At 45.1% G+C, this 18,670-nt stretch overlaps 1 long non-coding RNA gene across 1 annotated transcript; it reads left to right on the top strand.

The window, feature by feature from the left end:
- Nucleotides 1-13,213: 13,213 nt before the first annotated feature.
- On the top strand, nucleotides 13,214-18,405 carry LOC133212309 (uncharacterized). Its single transcript, XR_009725453.1, has 2 exons — nucleotides 13,214-17,829; nucleotides 17,874-18,405. It is a non-coding gene; the product is annotated as an uncharacterized LOC133212309 (long non-coding RNA).
- The last annotated feature ends 265 nt before the right edge of the window (nucleotides 18,406-18,670 follow it).

Here is an 18,670-nt window from a genome sequence, read left to right as displayed (position 1 = left end):
CCTCAGCTGAGCCAATACATCCTACAACACGGCTTTCTGTGAGTCAGCCTTTTCGTGCCACCGAACTTAAAATAGCAAAAGTGTGATAACAGTAGGCTTGTTGGAAATAGAAATTTTTAAGGGATACAAAAAAAAAAGGCCAACTTTTGGACGGGGAGAGTGGTGATGACCATGCTGGTGATCTGCTGGGAAGTGATTACTGTAAGAATATATCAAATAATGTTAAAATATGTGACATTTATCCGAGATCATAAAACAGTGGTTTCATCCCAACCCCACCATCTCCTTTAATTTTGCTTAGGCTGCTGAGAAGCCCTGATCGGGCAGGGGGGAGCCTCAGGCAAATTCCACACTGATTTCACATAGTTTGGGACAGCGCTTAATACATATACATAAAGAAGTAAGGAGAATGTTTCTAGAGGCAGTTAAACCAGGGAGGGACTAGCTATTATGCAGGCTTGTTGGCCACATCCCAGCCTTCAGTGGTTATTCAAGGGCTGTGCCTGCCAGAAACAAGTTTAAAGCCTGAATGAAAGGGGTCTCCCACCAAAACCATCAGCTTCCCTATTTGCTTACATGATGTGCAGCACACACAGGTAGGGGAGTTCCCACTGAGAGCAAAGATCATGTGCCTGCTGGTGATTCTGCACCATCAGCTCGAAGCAATTGGCACACAGAAGGGGTGGAGCCCCACCGTGGCCTGTATAAAAATGAAGATCATTATTAAAACAGACCCGAAAATTAAAAAGGCACCCCATGCACCCCAGCTTTTGGCAGAGCTGGGGTTGTCTCTTCCATTACTGGCTTAATGAAGTCTCCTCTGCAAACACCCTGTCCACATCAGATTTAATCCACTTGCTCACAGTCCCTGCATTGCCCTTTATTTAGGTTCAAAATCTAACATTTGCCAACTTAACTGGACTTGGGTCATCTTGCAAAGAAGTGGCCCCATGGTATTTTTCTTTTAGTTTTCATTTCTTCTTACCACACGCAGGTCCCGTTTTGCAAGGTGCTGAGCAGAGGCAGCTGCACAGATGTGTAACGTAAGCAAACAAAGCCAAGGCATCCCGGCTTCACACAGCAGGTTATTTTTAAAGCTAAGAGCAAAACGTCCGTCTCCTGAGCCTCGCTGAGGGAGGCTCGCTCCCGCCAGGCTGTGTCTTGGCATTCAAACCCAGGATTTCTGTGCAAGCGCCTTCCTCCCCTCCACTGCTCAGGAATTTTTATTTTAAAAAGTCTACAAGGACATAAAAAACTTTTCATTTTCCACATCCTGTCATTAAGCAGCTGTACTCTGAACAATGAATGATGACAAACTAAAGCAACAGTTTTAACTGAAGCAGGATTACACTTGGCATCGCTATTTGTTTTGTGGCTTACTGGACAGCAAGACAAATGTGTACTTCTGCTATCCTTTTCCATTTTCAGCTCTGTCGCCTATTAATACATAATGGCATAACTGGAAGGAGCACCGTAGCCAAAGCAGTTGTAGGGTGAGACGTGAAAAATCAAATGACATCTGGGCTAGCAAGGGCTGGGGGTCTGTGGTCTTGAACGGGACCCTTGGTTCTTCTTTGCTGGCACTGACCTGGGACTATCTGATGCTTTAGCAGGAATAAAAAGATTCATACAAGGCTTCTGGTCCATGGTGCTTTTGTATACATACAAGGAGATAGCTGTCCTGACCTGAGGCGGAAATCGGCTCATCGGAGGATTATAACCAAAATCCTGCTCCACTGCAATCAGTACTGAGTAAGGAGAAAACATAACCAACCTGTGCCTGATTATCACACAGTACTTGCAGAGGTTTAAGTAATATCACACTTTGTGCATCCTCATAAGCCTTGCTAGTGATGATACATTGCTGTTAACAGCAATGCCATTTAGAAACTTGAGGTACAAAAATATCCTCCAGGGATGCTGCCAGCTTTACACAAATTGATATGAATGCATAATAACATTACTCTGCACCAGCGTGGTACTTGTAAACCAAGAGGCTCAAATTGCTGCACCCATCAGGGCAGACAGCTCTCATCTAGGTAGGAGGCTGCCGAGGGACAGCAGTACGCGTGCAGTGAGCGTGATCCTCGTAGAGGGGTTCAGCCCATTCTACAGAGTGGGTCATGACACAGGCAGGATCTTGTTCACACTTCCTACTCCCTGAGCATAGCTTCAGGCTGGCATGATGGCACCCAGAACCCCTCACTGGTATACCAGCTCACAGCTGGGGGGGTGTGCTCTGCACGTACAAAGTGACATTTAGCGGTTTCTGCTTGGAAACGTTCTCAGTTCCTTCTGGGCCATCCTTCTATGCAAACATAAGACCCATTCAACCCGAGCTGCATCCGCAGGCAATCGGGAGTCAATGGGAGCATTCATGTTCCAAAAACTGCATGCACACTCAAGTTGTTCCTTTGGCAGTGGCCTGGGCTGACTCTGCTGTGTGCTTCCAGCCCCAATCACTTCAGCATTTGCACGTATTCCACCTCCCGTGAGGTCCACAGGACTTCTGTAAACATAAATAATGATAGTATTATAGCCCTGTTTCAAGTCCGAGTCTGCAAATGGTGCTTCTGTTTACTACTGAGCATCTATTTATTCATCAAATGCATTAGAAAATCCATTAAAGAGGAAATTAGGGACCTAATGACCTACACCATCATTCAAACATGGTGTTTCAGATACAGGCATTGAATATAGCTCAGCACTTGCATTTCATCTCATCTGATGACTCACTCTAGGTGGGAAGCGTCACGATGAGACAGTCTTATTCACCCTCCACACCAGTAATTGGTTGGCAGAAAACAAGGCTGTGGGGCTAAGCACAGCAGCCTTGCAGGCAGGAGAGGCAGCAGGGGCTGCACTGCAGGCAGGGTCAGGGCTGCTTACAGCCATTGCTGGGAACCAGCAGCCCCTGCGAAGGAAGGGACGGCATGGTTGGCTGTGGCATGTCTGTGTGCATGCATGTAGGTAACATGTTTATTTAGAAAGAGGAGCAAACTGCAGCAGATCTACCTCATAGCTCTGTCGGTCCTGCAGGCACAGCAGGGACAGTGAATTACCTCCATCCCTACAGAGTCACAATTCCAGGACAAAATGATGACAGTAAGTGGCACTTTGCTGTAGCCAGACCTGAGGTTTAAGCAGTAGCTTACCCTCAATCTTCAACAGCAGCTATGGGTTGGCTTGTCCCCAGCTCTTTCTGCCATCACAGCACTACAGCAAGGGCAGGTTTTCTGATAGGACTTTCCATCCCAAATCTCTTTCAATGAGCTGACAGCAACCAGGCTTCCCAATCTTAAAATTTGCAGTGAGCTCCATAAATTGAGTGCCAGAGCTGTTGTATATATAAATCTGTAAGTGAACTGTGTTTTTGTGCTGCTCCATTTCATTAAACTAGCTGAACAATTCAGTAGTTAGTTTATACCTCCAGGCACTTGGGTCATCTCTGATTTTAACTCATCTCAGAGTTCATGTTTGCAACGAATAGCTTTTCTCCCTGACAGGACAACAACATAAAGTAAACCATAAAATCTTCCCCAGTGAAACGGCTCCTACCAGCAAGGAGCAGGGATGGGGCTTCTCTTGTATCGCACCCCTCCCTCTGCCCGCATCCACATCCAGGGAGTGCTGCACCACCCGCAAGTCTTCACCTTTAGTTTGGATTGACAGCAGAGGCCAGGCCACAGTTTAGCTCCCCCAACACTGCTACATCCTTCATTCCCCTTCCAGAAGTATGACACAGCAAAGGTCTTTTCTTCCTTGGCTACACAACAGTGGCATTTGTTTCCTCCACACCCCAGCAAGGAAGATTTTGCAGGCTTTAAATGAACTGAAAAGATCACCACCAAGAGCTCAGTTCAGCAGCTAAGAGCTTGTCACACATCAAATCCCCATCGCTTTCAACAGGGTCTGTGACAGTTTTGCAAGTGAATAACATATAGCTGCAAATGATTTAAAGCTTTCTAATAAATGCTCTGTGTCCCCCCCCCCCCCCTTCATTGCACAGAGACACACACAAACTGCATTATTCTAATTCCCTGCTAAGCTTTCTAACTCCTTCTTACATCATACAATATAATCAGCCATTTGGCCCTGAGTCAGTATTTCCATGAAGCAGAGTCAGTGTAAAAAGCTTTCAAGGCACTCAAATTGTTTTTGCTTCTGTAATGCTTTAAAAATGCTATATCTTGGGACTGAAGAATATTCAGTGACAACACAGCATTTCTGGATGCCTTTCAGTTCTTGCATCAGAAATGCTGGCATTGAGAGTAAAATTGTTCCCATATTTGAGCTTGGTACCAAAACATCAAGTTTTTGTTTGTGAAGTTTATAAAAACAAATGAATATAGACTTGAATACATTAATCAGAGAGAAATGGAAACAACTCAATATGATTTTCTAGCAACCCCTGTGCTTTATATAAACAATAACAGGTTGCTGTTTACCAATGGCCACATTCTGGGCTAGATGAAAGCAATTTAAATGGATATTCAGAACTCAAAGCAGTATTAGCACATGCCTGTATACTGACCAGCACCAGCTTTGTGTGCACACACCACAGCTGTTGTTGTCTATAGTATGTCCAGGTACCCTATACCTAGACTATTCATAGAATGGGTTGGGTTGGAAAAGACCAACTCAAACCTGCCACAGGCAGGGATACTGTCCATAAACCAGGTTGCTCAAACCGTGTCCAGCCAGGCCAGGAACACTTCCAGCTTTCAGCATTCCAGGGAGGCAGATCAGCACACTGCATGGCAGGGAGTGCAAGCAAGTGCCTGAGTACCCATACTGAGCCCACTGGGATGTGAGCAGCCAAGCATCAAAACGTCAGAGCCCATAGATGAAAGAATTCCTTTAGGGTATCTTTGAGGATCCCTTTAGGGATCCCCTTTCAGCTGGTCTGCAACAGTGTACTCTAGCTTCTCAGCAGGGATGTCCCAGCATCCTCTCCTTATCCATAATGACACTTAGAGGTGCCATCAAACACAGCATGGGGATGGGAGTGACACTTTATCCATGTTATTTGACTACTAATAAATGCATTTGTCGTTCCTGCTTTTTACATGTTATTCCTCACCACTGCCCAGGTTTATTCTGCTTTCTGAGGGGAGGAAATGCTGTCAGACCATCAGCAAGAAAAGTAGCACACAGGCTTTTTGGTGTGTTTATGTCCATTCTTTGTCATCCTCTTTCTGTTTGTAGAAGCCATTGTGAAGCAAGAGTGCAATTTTTGCGTTGGTTCCAAAGATTACACAACATCAGTTGTAGCCACTGACAGGTTTAAATGTCATCTGAGAAAAGGAGCAGCAAGAAAGGCTGTGTTTTGAATTTTAATGGGAGCAGGAGCTGATAAGATATTGCTGTTTTGGGGCATGCTTAGGGAAGTACCAGAAGATCTCTCTGTTCTGAAGTGATGCACGTAGTCAGTGGAAACTGTTTTCCAAAAAAATTGTGGAAAAATGGTAGAAATCTATAGAGATAGGCCCACTGTCCTGTGGAAAATAGTTTTGGTTGTTTCGGGGGGTTTTTTCTCAAAAAAATTATTCCCTTTTCCCTCATGGTGAGAGCTCCCAAGCCCCACCTCATCCCCACTGAGGCACGAGGACAGGAACATCTTAATTCCCATTTGAAAGGGTGTCACGGGGTGACACGGGATGTACAGCCCAGCCAACAAAACACTCCAGCAAGAAACTCCCCTTGGGGAAATTTCCCAATCAATGCTAAGTTTTGAATTGAAAGGTTTTGTCCCAAAACCTTCAATTTTTCGACTTTTCAATAACAACTGTACATTCTTTGGCTATTTTTCATGTAAGTCCAGTAGAAAGGACTGCTGATCATTTCCCTTTTTTTCCTGTGGTGTGGGTGAGCCCCATGTCAGCTCTAAAAAACAAATGATAACCCCCCAGTTGACATCTAATGAAACCTCTAAACTTTTTTGCTTGCTGTTAGTAAACAATAAGTTTTATCTGCCTCTCACCATCTCAGTACTAAGGAAGAAGTTGAAGAGTTTTCTAAGAATTTCTTGAACCATCAGTGACAACTAGCATTAGAGATAAAACTACGGTATCTGGAAATCAGAAAATAGCTTCTCTCCAGCTGTCTTATCAAGTAGCAGCACAGAGCTGTGAAGTGTACTTACTGTGCAGCAACTGAAGAAAAAAATTTGGGGAAAACACTGGAAGCACAAGGCATATTTTAGGCACCCAGTAATGTGTGCAGTTTGCATCTGAGAAATGGAAAAGAAAAATAGAAAAAAAATCCCTGAGATATGTCAGAATCTCTCCAGATTATCAGAATCTAAAACTGGAAGAGTTGTATTTTTTCATTATTTTAAGGAAATGCCTAACAAAGTCCACAGAAGAGCACTTGGCCATTTCCAGGCGAAGAGCAGGGACTGGCTGTGGTCCCTCTACCCAAGTGTCAATTGAGTGCGGCACAGCAATGTTTTCTCTGATAATTTTCACACGAACATCCACATCAGAGCAAACCTGAGAAGAGGCCAAGCTTCCATCCAACACCACTGACTTTGCACACACGAGTAAGCCATGATGCGTGTCTGTCCCCCAGCTCTCCTTGCCCAGAGCACTTGCCTGTAATGGTTTCCAGCTGCAATGGCCCTTGTCCAGCCAGCAGAGATTTTCTCAACCCCAGCTTGGCTGCTGGCCGCTGCCTCCCTGGCCTTCCGCATTGCCTTCAATATTCACAGCCCTCTTACTCTCCTTCTTGCACTTTCCCAGAGTTCCTAGGGCTTTTTCCAAATTTAGCTCTGTTCTTACAGGACACTTTCCTTCACCTGTGCAGGCCAGCACTGTACCCCAATTGCTAGATAATGACTGAGACTGCAGAGGTATGCTCAGATATGAAAGTATACGACTGCCCTGGGTTTGGCATCAGCTTTTCAGCCTGTGTGGCTGAAGATGTGTCCCATCCCATGTGGTTTTTTTTGCTTTTCATGGCTGCACCTCATCACTGTGGCCATCTCCAACCAAAACCTGCTAAAAAAAAACAGAAAGCAAGCTAACCCATGGAGAACTTGTCCCTTCCAGGGGATGTGAGGGTGACCACCTTAGGTGACTGTGGTGCACAGTGGGGGCTGCAGCACCCCTTCTGAACCAGGACCCCCTCTACCTGGCAGGTCTGGGGGCGCTCATGCAACCACCTATGAGGGCTGGTAGCACCCCCAGCACACTCTTGAGGCAGCTCTCACCAGGCAAAAAGGACTGGCTATGGATGCCTTGGATGCTCCTTCCTGAGCAGGAGAGGGAACCCACTCCCAGTGCAGGCAGTCAGGCAGCAGAGCACAGACTGCTCGAGCAGGGGACACACTCATCATTTGAGAGCTGCCATCCATAGCAGATGTATGCTGTGGAATTGTAACATTTCCATGAAGAAGTACAGTCTCTGAATGTAAACCTCAACTTGGTTTTGCAATGAATTTAGGGGAAAATTTACAGAGCTGCAATGACCCTGTCTAGTTCCAGTGCAGCACACAGTCAGCCCAGCAGAGCCAGTTGAGTACCATAGGAACACTGCTGAGGGTCGTTTGTACTGCACCACTTCAGTTCTTGTCCAAGGATGAAAACAGCCCCTGCCAGACACCAGCCAGCTCACTGGGAGAGGAGGCAGCTGGGACTGAGCCTGATGGTGAAAAGAAGCAACACTTATGCTTCCCCCATGTTTAATCCCAAACCAGAAGGATTTAGAATTGAAAATTCCAACTCTACAGCTTTGGCTAGCAGATGTGAATCCTTCTAATGTAATAACAATAGGTGGGGTTTTGGTTTGGAGTTTGGTTTGCTTGTTTTTAAACCAGGCTTGCTTTTTTGTCTTTAGTTATTTTTATGGTCATTTCACCCCCGAGCTACTGAAAACAAGCTTGGGAAGGATAAATACTGGACCAATTCAGCACTGACTGTGCACACATTATGCGAGAAGACAAAAAAAAAAACCACCCAAGGGATCTCACAACTTGTAAAAGCTGTTTCCAAGTCCTGGCGGTCAAGATAAAAGGTTCAAGCATAAGAGCAATCTGAGCCCAGGTCTACCCAGCATTTAGGAGGGAGGTTATAAAGTGGTGAAGGAATGCCAACCTGCATCAGCAGCAGTACAGGGGGAGGTGATGGCTGTGACCCTGCCATCCTTTCTCCTCCAGCTCCTCCAAACACAGATAGCTTTCAGCAGGGGTTTAAAGCAAGGTTCAGTCTGAATGCATAGCAAGATGCCACAAGTTACCTTGGACCAGAGGGAGGTTTAGCACAAGGGTGGGAGGTGTAGCCAAGGACCGTGGCAAGGCCTTTTTGGAAAACACTGGCGAGAGCAAAGCTGTATTTGCTTTGCTGAGGTTAGTTTGGAGCTACAGTAGGATAAATGAGACCAAGATCTGGTTTAGTTGTTAAAGCAAATGTATCTGACGTTGACTTCAATAGACTAATTCCAGATTTATACTACACTGAACCCAGAGCCGATGAACATGCAGTGCAATGATAATTATATAGAGAGCAATATAGAAAAACAAATCACTGTATTAAGAGAACCAAACAGATCCTGGAGAAGTGCCATGTTTTTAAACTAGGCCACGGTAACTTGGACTGGTCATTGCCTATCAGAGCATTCTTATGTGCAGGCATTTGGTTTCTGTATCTTAACTGTGTTGAGAAGCTCAGGCAGAAGAAAGAAAAAGCAATTAATCTTTCTCTTGATAGAACAGTGCATTTAAATAATGATGATTAAAAAATGCCAGACCAAATAAAAGCCACAGCAAAATCAAGGGAAAGGCAGAGTCGAGCCAACACAACTTTCTCAGGCTCTCAGGGAGCATTTTCTGCTGCACTGCAGACCTTCCTCCTCTAATGCCTCCCTCCTCCAGTTTCCCTTGTCCACACAAAGCGAGAAGTTAAAGGTAAACATCTGTTTCTGCTTGCTAACCTTTCTTTTTTTTTCCTTAGGAGACTCTTACTGCCGACAAGGGCACTGCACATATTTCACTCTGAAAGATCAAGTGAGGATAAAGGGAGTGGTTTCCTGCTCCTAAAAGCAGCCTGTGCCAGAACAGTAATGCTGTTTAAGCACGGCTCTCCGTCATCGCCAGCATGAATGAAAAGCCAAGGCAGCCCTGGGACTCAGTGAGCAAGATCTCTTATAAATCAGGACAGCAAGTTGACCTCTGGCTCTGACATCGCCAAGCCACCATTTTTGGCCTGTTTGTCATCGCTTGCTCCTCTGGGCATCGTCTCTGTGAGCCATGATGCAGAGAAGGGGTGGGGGCAGGAGGAATTCCCCTGAGAAATCACTCTTGCCCTGCACACATTAGAGCAGCAACTCCCCAGCCTGGTTGCATCCTGTCTGCTCGCTGTGGCCCATCACCCCGGGCTCTGGTGCAGTCCCCCAGAGCTACTCCCCAGGCCCTACACTTGCCTGGTCATGCAATGCCAAGTGACATGTTATTCAGCCTGTTTCAGAGGAGCAGGAAAAAAAGGCACAATCTTACGCTTTCCAAAGCCCCTCAAGTCATATATACCCTTTCCACCCATAGTTTTCACCTCCAGCAGTGAAGCACAGCAAGTACCCCAGGTTCCTGCAGCCTCTCTTTGCTTGTGCAGACCCTGTGCCTCCAACTCATTGCCCTCCTTCCAGTGCTGGGACATCTGCCCGCCGCCTCCAGCTGACCCGGCACACCCCTCACCCTCTGAAATGTTGGGAGAGATGAGATCATCCAGAGCAGCTTGTAAGACAAACATCCTGACAGCTCTCGCTAACATTTTCCACAGGTTTCTCATGCTCCATTAACTCCTGCTAGATAGTATCGCAAAGCGGCCGCCGTAATTAATGGCTTGTGTACTTTTGCACACACAGGTTCTTATAATCCCTCTACTCCTTTCCAAAGAGAGTCAAAATCACTGGCTCAGGACAGCAAATGCACTCAGTAAATACATAGTCTTGGCAATCACTTATAACCTTGTTTTCTGACTATCTTGCTCTGCTCCTCCCACCTGTATGTATTTCTTAAAGAAAAAAAACCCAAACCCTAACAAACAAAACCCAAACAAAACCATGGCCGTCTCCCTTGTAAGGTTTGAGGCATAAATAGAAGGGCATAAAACAAAGATGTAGCTCAACTAAAATCCTTCATCTCTATCATTTGCCCACAAAGCTTGGGGATCAAGGAAAGCAGACCCAAATTTTCTTGCCTGGACCTAAGCTTTAGCTAGAGCGATAACACAGAAGTGATGGAAGTGAGAGAAGGGCTTCCCTACACATACTGGGCTGAAAAGGGAAAGAGAAAAATGCAGAATGTGAGTCTTTCCTGGCAGAAGCTCCTTGCTGTGAGGTCTGATGGAGAGGAAAGTCTGTGGAGGAGAGCACTGGAAACCCTTTCACACCGGTGACTCTGGCATAGAGAACAGCTTGGGTGAAGCAGCTTCTCCTCCATCTCTGACCTCTGGAATATTCAAGTCAAAGCTCTGCCTCATTTGGAGTCACAGGGAGTTTCCCTGCCAAACCCAACAGATCTGCAGTTCCATGTGCAACCACAGAAGGGTTCAGGCTGGGAAGGGATGCCCAAGCACCCTCCAGTCCAGCCCCATCAGAGCCAGGCCATTCACATTCCTGCTTCTGCCAAAGGATGCACAGGAGCTGCACTTCAGACAAGGCTTCCCAAAACATCCCACTGGAATGCTTTACTCAGGCAAGGCAGTCTGAGGGCATGAGCCTGTTCTCAATGGGCGAGGTCTGGCTGGCTTCCGTGGGGACCAGGAGGAAGGGTTGTTCTGGTCAGATCTGGTACACAAACTATTAAAGTCAGCCTTAACAGCATGCCCATCATCTCTGGCCAGCACTATCAAGAGATCTCCAGCTCCATCCTGGACTCTAGCCATGCCATGCTTAAAGGCAGATGCAGAGCCACCTGTTTGCTCCACCTGCATCCAAAACAAGTAGTGCCACATCCCAGAGGACACAACCTCTGTTCTGCAATAAGGCACGCTGTGGCCACGTCCTTTCATAAGCAGGACTGAAATTTCAACACTTCCAGAGACCCCCTACACACCTTCTTCCAGAGGAGATCACCAATAGTGATACCACCGGACACTTTCCCTCCCATAGGCCAGGACCAGCAACTTTTCCTTGCCCCAGAGCAGCATCAGACCATGGCCCCAGCATCTGCATGTGCTTATGCTCCTGGTGGCAATAAAATCATGACCGTGGTGGGATGTTAATGGGCACATAAATAATACCAATGGAGTTATCATTACTGGTGCCTCAGTTCAGGCAGGCATCACCAATATTTATGGTGGAGTACAGTGCTGGTTTTTTAGCAGTATTTGGGTTAGGAGCCATTACATTATTGTGAAATATGCACACTGTTGGTGGGTGCTTAAAGCTCTGCTACACAGTGGCATAAACTTAGTATTAATTTTGGCTCCATAGAGGAAATTGAAAATGGTGCCCTTGAAATCATTATGCTGACTGAAATTCAGCAACAGGGGAAAAGACAGCCTGGAAGGAAATAATAGAAAATTTACTGCAGGCAGCTGAAAGACCTCGTGGGACTTGCTCAGCCCAGGCACAGAGGAGGATGCTGGGGCAGCATGGTGGGATGGGGGGGTTTCTGGCATCAGAGCCCCAACACCACAGCTTCCCCTTCCTTAGCCCCAAGCTGGTAGAAACCTCACAAGCCTTTGGGGATGACTTTTTGCCTGTGAAGTATCATTTGCTCTAACTTTAGCCCTATTTATGTAACTTTATGGGGCTAAGCTGCAACATTCCTGGAGGGACTAAGCTAAGGAAAAAGCCTATTCCTACACACCTAGAGTGGTATTCATGTCTGCCAGGGTCATTCTACCCCTACGTACTGTGCACAGGCAATACCTGAAAGGATGCTACCCAAGTCTTACAGACTGTATCCTGAGAAATGGTACATATGATGAATTCTACCATTTATCCAGTCAGCCGGTACCCTGCATCTGCCAAACCACCATTGCTTACAGTGCCCAACACAGGCAGGGTTGTGTATCGCCCCCTGCAAACCCAAAGGGAATATAGCACATCCCAACTGCTGCATCACAAGCTTCTGCTGGTAAGAGACACAGATGGCTAAAATGAGTGGGCCTGCTTTTATAAATGCATATATATAAAAAAAAAAAAAAAGCCCACTTCAGCTGACATCCCAAAATATTGTCCCTGCTGACTTTGCATGTCCTGACCATTCTGGATAGAGCTGTGCGGAACCTGAGTGACCAATGCTGGTCCGTAGGTGCAAGGGATTTAAAGTCTATTTCAGTAAGTATCAGAAATAAGTGAACTTTATTGAACTGAGATAAATCCTTGGATCTCATCCACATAGAAAGGAAATACTCAGAATTCATCTGAGAGTTGACTCAGACCTGCCCTTTCAACCTCATATCCTGACATTACAACTTACCTATATAAAAGAATAATAATAATAATAATAATAAAGGAAAAACCCTAAAACCTCTACTGGGGCTTCAGCAAGCAGCAGAACTAAGCCCAGAGCAAGAGGAAAATAAAAAAAAAGCCAAAAACAAAGAAACACAGAAAACCGAACCCTTGAATAGCACCATGGGAACAGCTGCTAGTGTGTGCTCTCCTTTTTCTCTGGCTTAGAAGAGCAAAACCCTGCAGCTGGAGCAGAAGCGAGAACCCATCTCAACCTGGGCCCCACTAGAACAACAGGTCACATGCATTAGCTGGGTGATGACAGAGGAAGCAGCTGTTCCCGCTACCCCAAAGCCCGTGAGGAGCTGCAGGGATGGTTCCACAGCAGCAGGAGCAGCAGCAGCATCCCCAGTCCCCCCAGCTCATCCCCACAGCTGTGGGGGTGCAGCCCATAGGGTGTTGCCAGCACTGGGGGTGCAAGCGCCCACCAGGTTTTGGAGGAAAGCAGTAAGCAGTCAGTGGATTTTCCTGCTCTTTACAAGGAGCTGCAGGAACAGAGGTCTGGCTTGGTATGGCTCAGATTAGTTCTCATATGTATAAAACTGTGCTTGGCAACACAGCTGCCCTTTATTTAATGCATATTGTGTGTGCTCCCCACTCCCAGTCTGAGCACAGCAAGCATTACCTCACCAACTGGATACAATTTCTCAGCTCCCCGACTTCAATAAAAATTCTAACACCTGCACACTTTTTAAACAAATTATGTCCATTAGAGTAGAACCCCCTCACACACACACACACACACACACACACACACACACGTCAGCAGCCATGCGTCTTGAAACCAAATCCTCTAGAAGACATCTGGTCCATGCTGGTGTCGTTATTACAAGGCTCCCCCGTAGTGCCAGTGGCAGAGAGCCCACGGACCTGCTCCGCAATAGCCACTCTGTAGCCCGGGCTCCCTCTGCCACACTGAGCTCCCTAGGAAGCTGATGGATTTGCTTTCAGGAGAGCCTTAAGACAAATCATAACTAAAAACACTCCTCTGTAAACATAAATAAAACAATGGAAAGCAAAGGGTGAATCCTGCAAGTGCCAATACTGAAGGGGTGTTAGTACCTGAAGCCTTCATACCATGGAGGCTTTTATCACAGATACATGCACTGGGATACTAGGAAAAGTGTCCAGGCTGCAGAGGCTGTGGAGCAGGGAAGGGGAGGTCTTCAGCTTACATTCCTGGGTACAATCGTCTGCAAACCTGCTTTCTTTTCCCAACCCAGCAATAAAACAAGTGTATACTTAAGCTGTTGAGTAGCTGCTAACTAGGAGTTGAGCGTTGGGCATGTTGAGAGCAGCATGTTTTCTCAAGACCTGAGGCCCAGGATTGCATAATTCAGGTATGTGCAAATAGATTTGCTAGAGTGGGTTCCAAGAAAAGGCTCTTCATCTAAAACCCCCCTTGTTTTCTTTTCTGCCAGACCTTTAAAACACAATTCCTTTCCCAACAATAACATGAAAGAATGACAAAAGATGCCACAAACCCCCACCTCTCCAAAGCCCTGCAGCAGAAGGGCTCAGGTGCAAAACTCATGAGCAACCTTTGTTCTGGGGGCATTTCCAGCCCAGTCACTAGGTCAGAGAGCACACACAAGTTTCATTAAACATCCAGGCTGTCCAGTGTTGCTTTATTATCACCTGAACCTTCCCACTGCTTCTCTAGCAAGACCTGAGGCACATAATCCTGACAGTGAATTAATAAGTTTATCTTGGTTGATTGACCCAGACTTTGGAGCCATAGGAAAAAGAACAAGGGCTTAAAGTTCAGCAGAGCTCAGTGTCAAGCATCACTCCTAATGACACCCCAGAGCTCAGCAGAAGCAGTCTGACTTTCCTTACTCAACGTCCTGTCACCAGCAGCCTGTGCAAACCATGCAAGTGCTGCAATTAGTATCAGAGATAAACCAGATCCATTAGTAGATGGGAAGGGAACTCAATCTGTTTTACAAATGGAAATGAAGTAGCAGCCTCAATTATAGGATTTTTAAAAACATGCAATTTAGCGAAATGTTGATTTCCTTTTCGTTTACTTCGTTCTTTGTCTTTTAGATACTTCAGCTCAAGTAGCAGGCAGTATATTAACCAACCAGATTCTGGCAAAGTATTTAATAATCAAGCTCAAATAAGTGCTCTTAGGAAATAATTTTATTTACAGTTCAGCTGGGGAAGAATATTAAAGCTTGAGTATTTGGGTAAAATTATTATCCTACAGTAATATATTGTGAAGGCATTTGGGCTGTAGATGTCTAGCACTAGTGAGTCAGAGCACAGTATTTGACCCTTCAGAAAATTCATCATCTATTTAGGACATAGGGCAGGATTTGCCCTCCAGTTTCACTCAGCCAGGGTGGGCAGCCACTGCCAGCAACAGTTCTAGTACCTCTGTAACCCACCCTGTCCCCTAAGTCCCAGCAGGAAGGTTCCTGGCAGGCAACAGAATCACTCCTAAGGTACCAGACTCCCTCCTCCATACAGTTGCTTTACATATGGACACATTTTACCATTCTGCAGCAGGACTTGAGCCTGTAAACACTGCATGAAGATATTTTAGCATGCACATGCCTGTATAATAATTATTTTTTTTAATTGGTCCAGCCCACGTTACTGTTTAAATAATTGAAGGTGCTGAGCATTAAACATATTTTGCCATGCTTTCTCCATGGCACCTTTCCCACTCCAAAATGTTTGGAATCTGAACAGAGACTAAGCATTAACTAATTAAATTTCTCCAAACAAAGGTTAATTAGTGTGTTTATTTTGGATTATGTGTGTATTGAATTATTAAACACTATATGGTACCATAAAAAAAAAAAAAAAAAAAAAAAGGCAGGATGAAGGGAGGAAACATTCCTGAGCCCAAGGAACAGTTTCTCTGGCTGCCATGCAGCTACATTAACCGTTTATTCACAACTTCAGCACTGCGCTTCCCCACCAACCATCATCATCTGTGGGGATTGAAGGCTAAAAGCACAAGCCTTCCCCAGTCCACAGGGGAGGTCCAGCAGCCCTGAACTGTGACTATGGGAGATTCATGTCATTTTAGGATGATGAATAGCATAGATACAGGGTACCCATATTTGGCTCAGGATAACATTATGCTGAACGCCTTATCCAACACACACGCATGCTCCTCTTGTGGGCCCATTTGCTGTGCCAGACACAGCAGCTGCCAAGGACAGGAGGTCCCTCACCCGGCCCTTTGGACAGGAGTGTCCTCTTCTTCCTCCATGCCCCCACCACACCCTTCCTTTTTGCTCCCAAGGTGGAAAGTTTGCAACATGCAGCCTATGTTCCAAATTTTTCAATTATAAAATTATCTGCAGACCAAGATAATGACTGGAGTCCAAGAGCAAGACCTTCAGCTAAAAGAAACAAGCTGGTAAAGATTCAGCCAGGTTCTGGTTCTCACCCTGTAACGGTAGAATCAAACCACACAGGACATATGGATAAACCACTTGGAACACATAAGAGATAGGAAGATACAAGCTACTACCAGTCACATTGCAATTACCTGACAGAACATAAATATACTTACCTGCCCTGAAAGGAAGGCACAAGGGGCACTATTTTCAAAGAACAAGGGAATCTAAAAAGCTTTCTTCCTTTCTCAAGTTTATTGCATGGAGCAGTATTTCATATACGTTTGGCCTACAGCAATGGGAACAGCACCAGATTTATCTACTTTAAGCATTTCCAGCATGCTATCATGGTGGGTTTAAGGTACTTTTTATCTGAAGACTCTTGTGACAGCGGACATGAGAACCTTTCTTCATCACCAGAATAAGCCTTTGTATTTTACCTTTCAATTAATTTTCTATACCAACAGAAGTCCTAAGCTAGTTACAAAACATATCCCTTCTTTCAAACCATCCTGCATTGCTACAGTGAGTAACAGGCTTGATAGCCCAAATAGCAAAAGAAGAGTAAACTCACAGGCACTCCTCAAATGAGAGAATATTCCTGATCCAGAACCCAGCCAATACCTATAGAAACTTCTCTCCCGCTGCCCCACGTCAGTAGAACATCAGCTTCAATGTAATATTGGAGATGCAGTTTCCAAGCATGCTGTCAGACAAGCTTTGCTGGCACTTGCAAGGGGGATGAAAAGGACAGTTGGTTGAGGATGGGCATCAGAAGCAAAAACGGGTCAGTTCCTGGTATCACCTTGTGATTGTCTTATTGTGATTCCAGCAGTATCTGCAGGAGCAATCAGAGCTGCACCTGACACCTGCAGAAGAGGCAGAAGTAGCTTCAGCTGCTTGTTCTTACCCGGATGTCCTGTTCCTACCCCTCTAAGTCAGGATTCCTTGTCAGTCCTGAATCCCTGCCTGGACTGCCAGTTATTTGCCACCAGACTGGTTTTTTTTTATTCATTAGGAAGGCAAACCCAATTAAAGTTACTTTATTGAGGGGCCTTATACCAACAGTTGCTTTAAAGAAGCAAATTGTTAAAGCCAAAACTCCTTTTTATTTTTAAACTCGAATATTTTTGTCCTGCTGTAGGAAGAAAAAATACGTATCTTTGAATGATGGATATCTCAGAAATCTGATTTTATTCCCCTTTTCTCCTTTCCTAATGGTTTTATGTTTCACATTCATATCCTTCGGGAAAATGCCTGGGAAACTTTTCTGATGATATGTTGAAGGTCACCTACAGTAAATGTGAGACAAAGCGAACACAGATCTCAGGCTTTGCAAATGTTCATTATGTAAATTACAGGAGCTGTGAAGATGGAAATGAGGCATACAGATGCTGTTATGCACAAAAAAGCAGAGGGGAAACTTCAGATTTCCTTTCTCTACAGAGGCAGTTGGTGTCTACAGGCACTCTCGTCCCTACAGTATTTCTAGTATGAAAAGGTCTCAGATTCTCTGTGGGTGTTATTTCAGAAATTACTAGCTCTGTGGTTCTCAGTGAAGGCCAAGGACTGGGACAGATCTTTAAACTCATCACACATCTGGGGAGAATTGCAGGCCAGATGCAGCTGCAACCTAGTCGGAGGAAATGGGGAGGGTGTCTGTGCAGGGCAATGCCTGTCTAGTATCTTTATTCTTGGGATTAGTCTTTTTGATTGCTGTTAGTCAAGACTAGTCCTGAGGAGGAATGTTATCTGTGTTGTGAATTGCAGTGCAGAGATGCACAAGTGGAGGAGATAAAGATTCAGCACTTGATTTCATGCATCCTTGGGCATATCACTTGGAGGCCAGATTTTGAAAGATGACAGAGATCAAAGGATGAAGAATGATAACAGCTTCATTTTCAGATCTATTCCTGGGCGTGCATTTCCTGAGCATTTCAATAGGAAATGAGTACCTTTGTGGGTTTTGTGTTGTTGGGGTTTTTTTGGAATTGGTGAGTTGGTTTTTTGTGTTGTTTTTGTTTTTTTTTTTACTGAATGCCTTTGGGTAGCTAGCTGTTTTTATCATGAGAAGCCAACATATATTTAAATGGCAGACCTTAACTTGCACTTTCAGTTTCATGCCTGAAAAGAAAGGAGTGTGAATCTCCATTTCTTTGTTTTCTCCCAGGTCTTGCTCAGGTTTCAAGTACAATTCTACTCTAAGCAATAAAAACCATTAAGAGATACTTTAGACCTTATTTCAAGAAGTAGTGAGTACTCAGTAGGTAACTGGAGCTACTGGTGTTCAGCAGCCTTTTGAAACTCTCCTGCAGTGTTCCAAGTTCAGTTCTTCAATAATAAAGGAATAAAAAACTTGAGACTGCTTTTGGTATTTTGGACTTAAAAACTCCTTAGGGAAGCTGGGACACAGACATATTGATGATTGGGTGGAAGGACAATGCTGAGTCAGGTGCTCTCCCGTCAGGGGACTGGCACTACCCAGGGCAGATGGAATGGGAAAGGACTGAAGGACTGAGCCTTCCCCCTCAGCCTCATTAGAGATCTGCCCTGATCTGCAGGGAAGAAAAAAAGAAAGAAAAATGAAGCAGAGTAACACTGAAGGGAAATTCCAACTCCCTTACCCTGGGACAACCTCATCCTTCATGTTTACAGAGCACCAAACAGAAGAAAAATTATTAAATTGCCTCAAAATGAAAAAAAGAAACAAAGAAGATTTGTTGAGTCATCCAACAGTGCTCACGTCAAGATATTTTGTTAGCAACTGTGCTAAAAGAGTAAATGTAACATGTTCTGGTTTGGCTCTTCCTTTAGCAGTGAGATCGATTTGCATTCATACATGAAAGTCTGGT

This window comes from Neopsephotus bourkii, unplaced genomic scaffold, assembly GCF_033783945.1.
Source record: "Neopsephotus bourkii isolate Nb327-2 ecotype Australia unplaced genomic scaffold, CSIRO-AGI_Nbou_v1 NB_678, whole genome shotgun sequence".
Lineage (NCBI taxonomy): Eukaryota > Metazoa > Chordata > Aves > Psittaciformes > Psittacidae > Neopsephotus > Neopsephotus bourkii.
The sequence above is the reverse complement of the archived record's forward strand: the minus strand, read 5'-3'. Positions and strand labels throughout refer to the sequence as shown.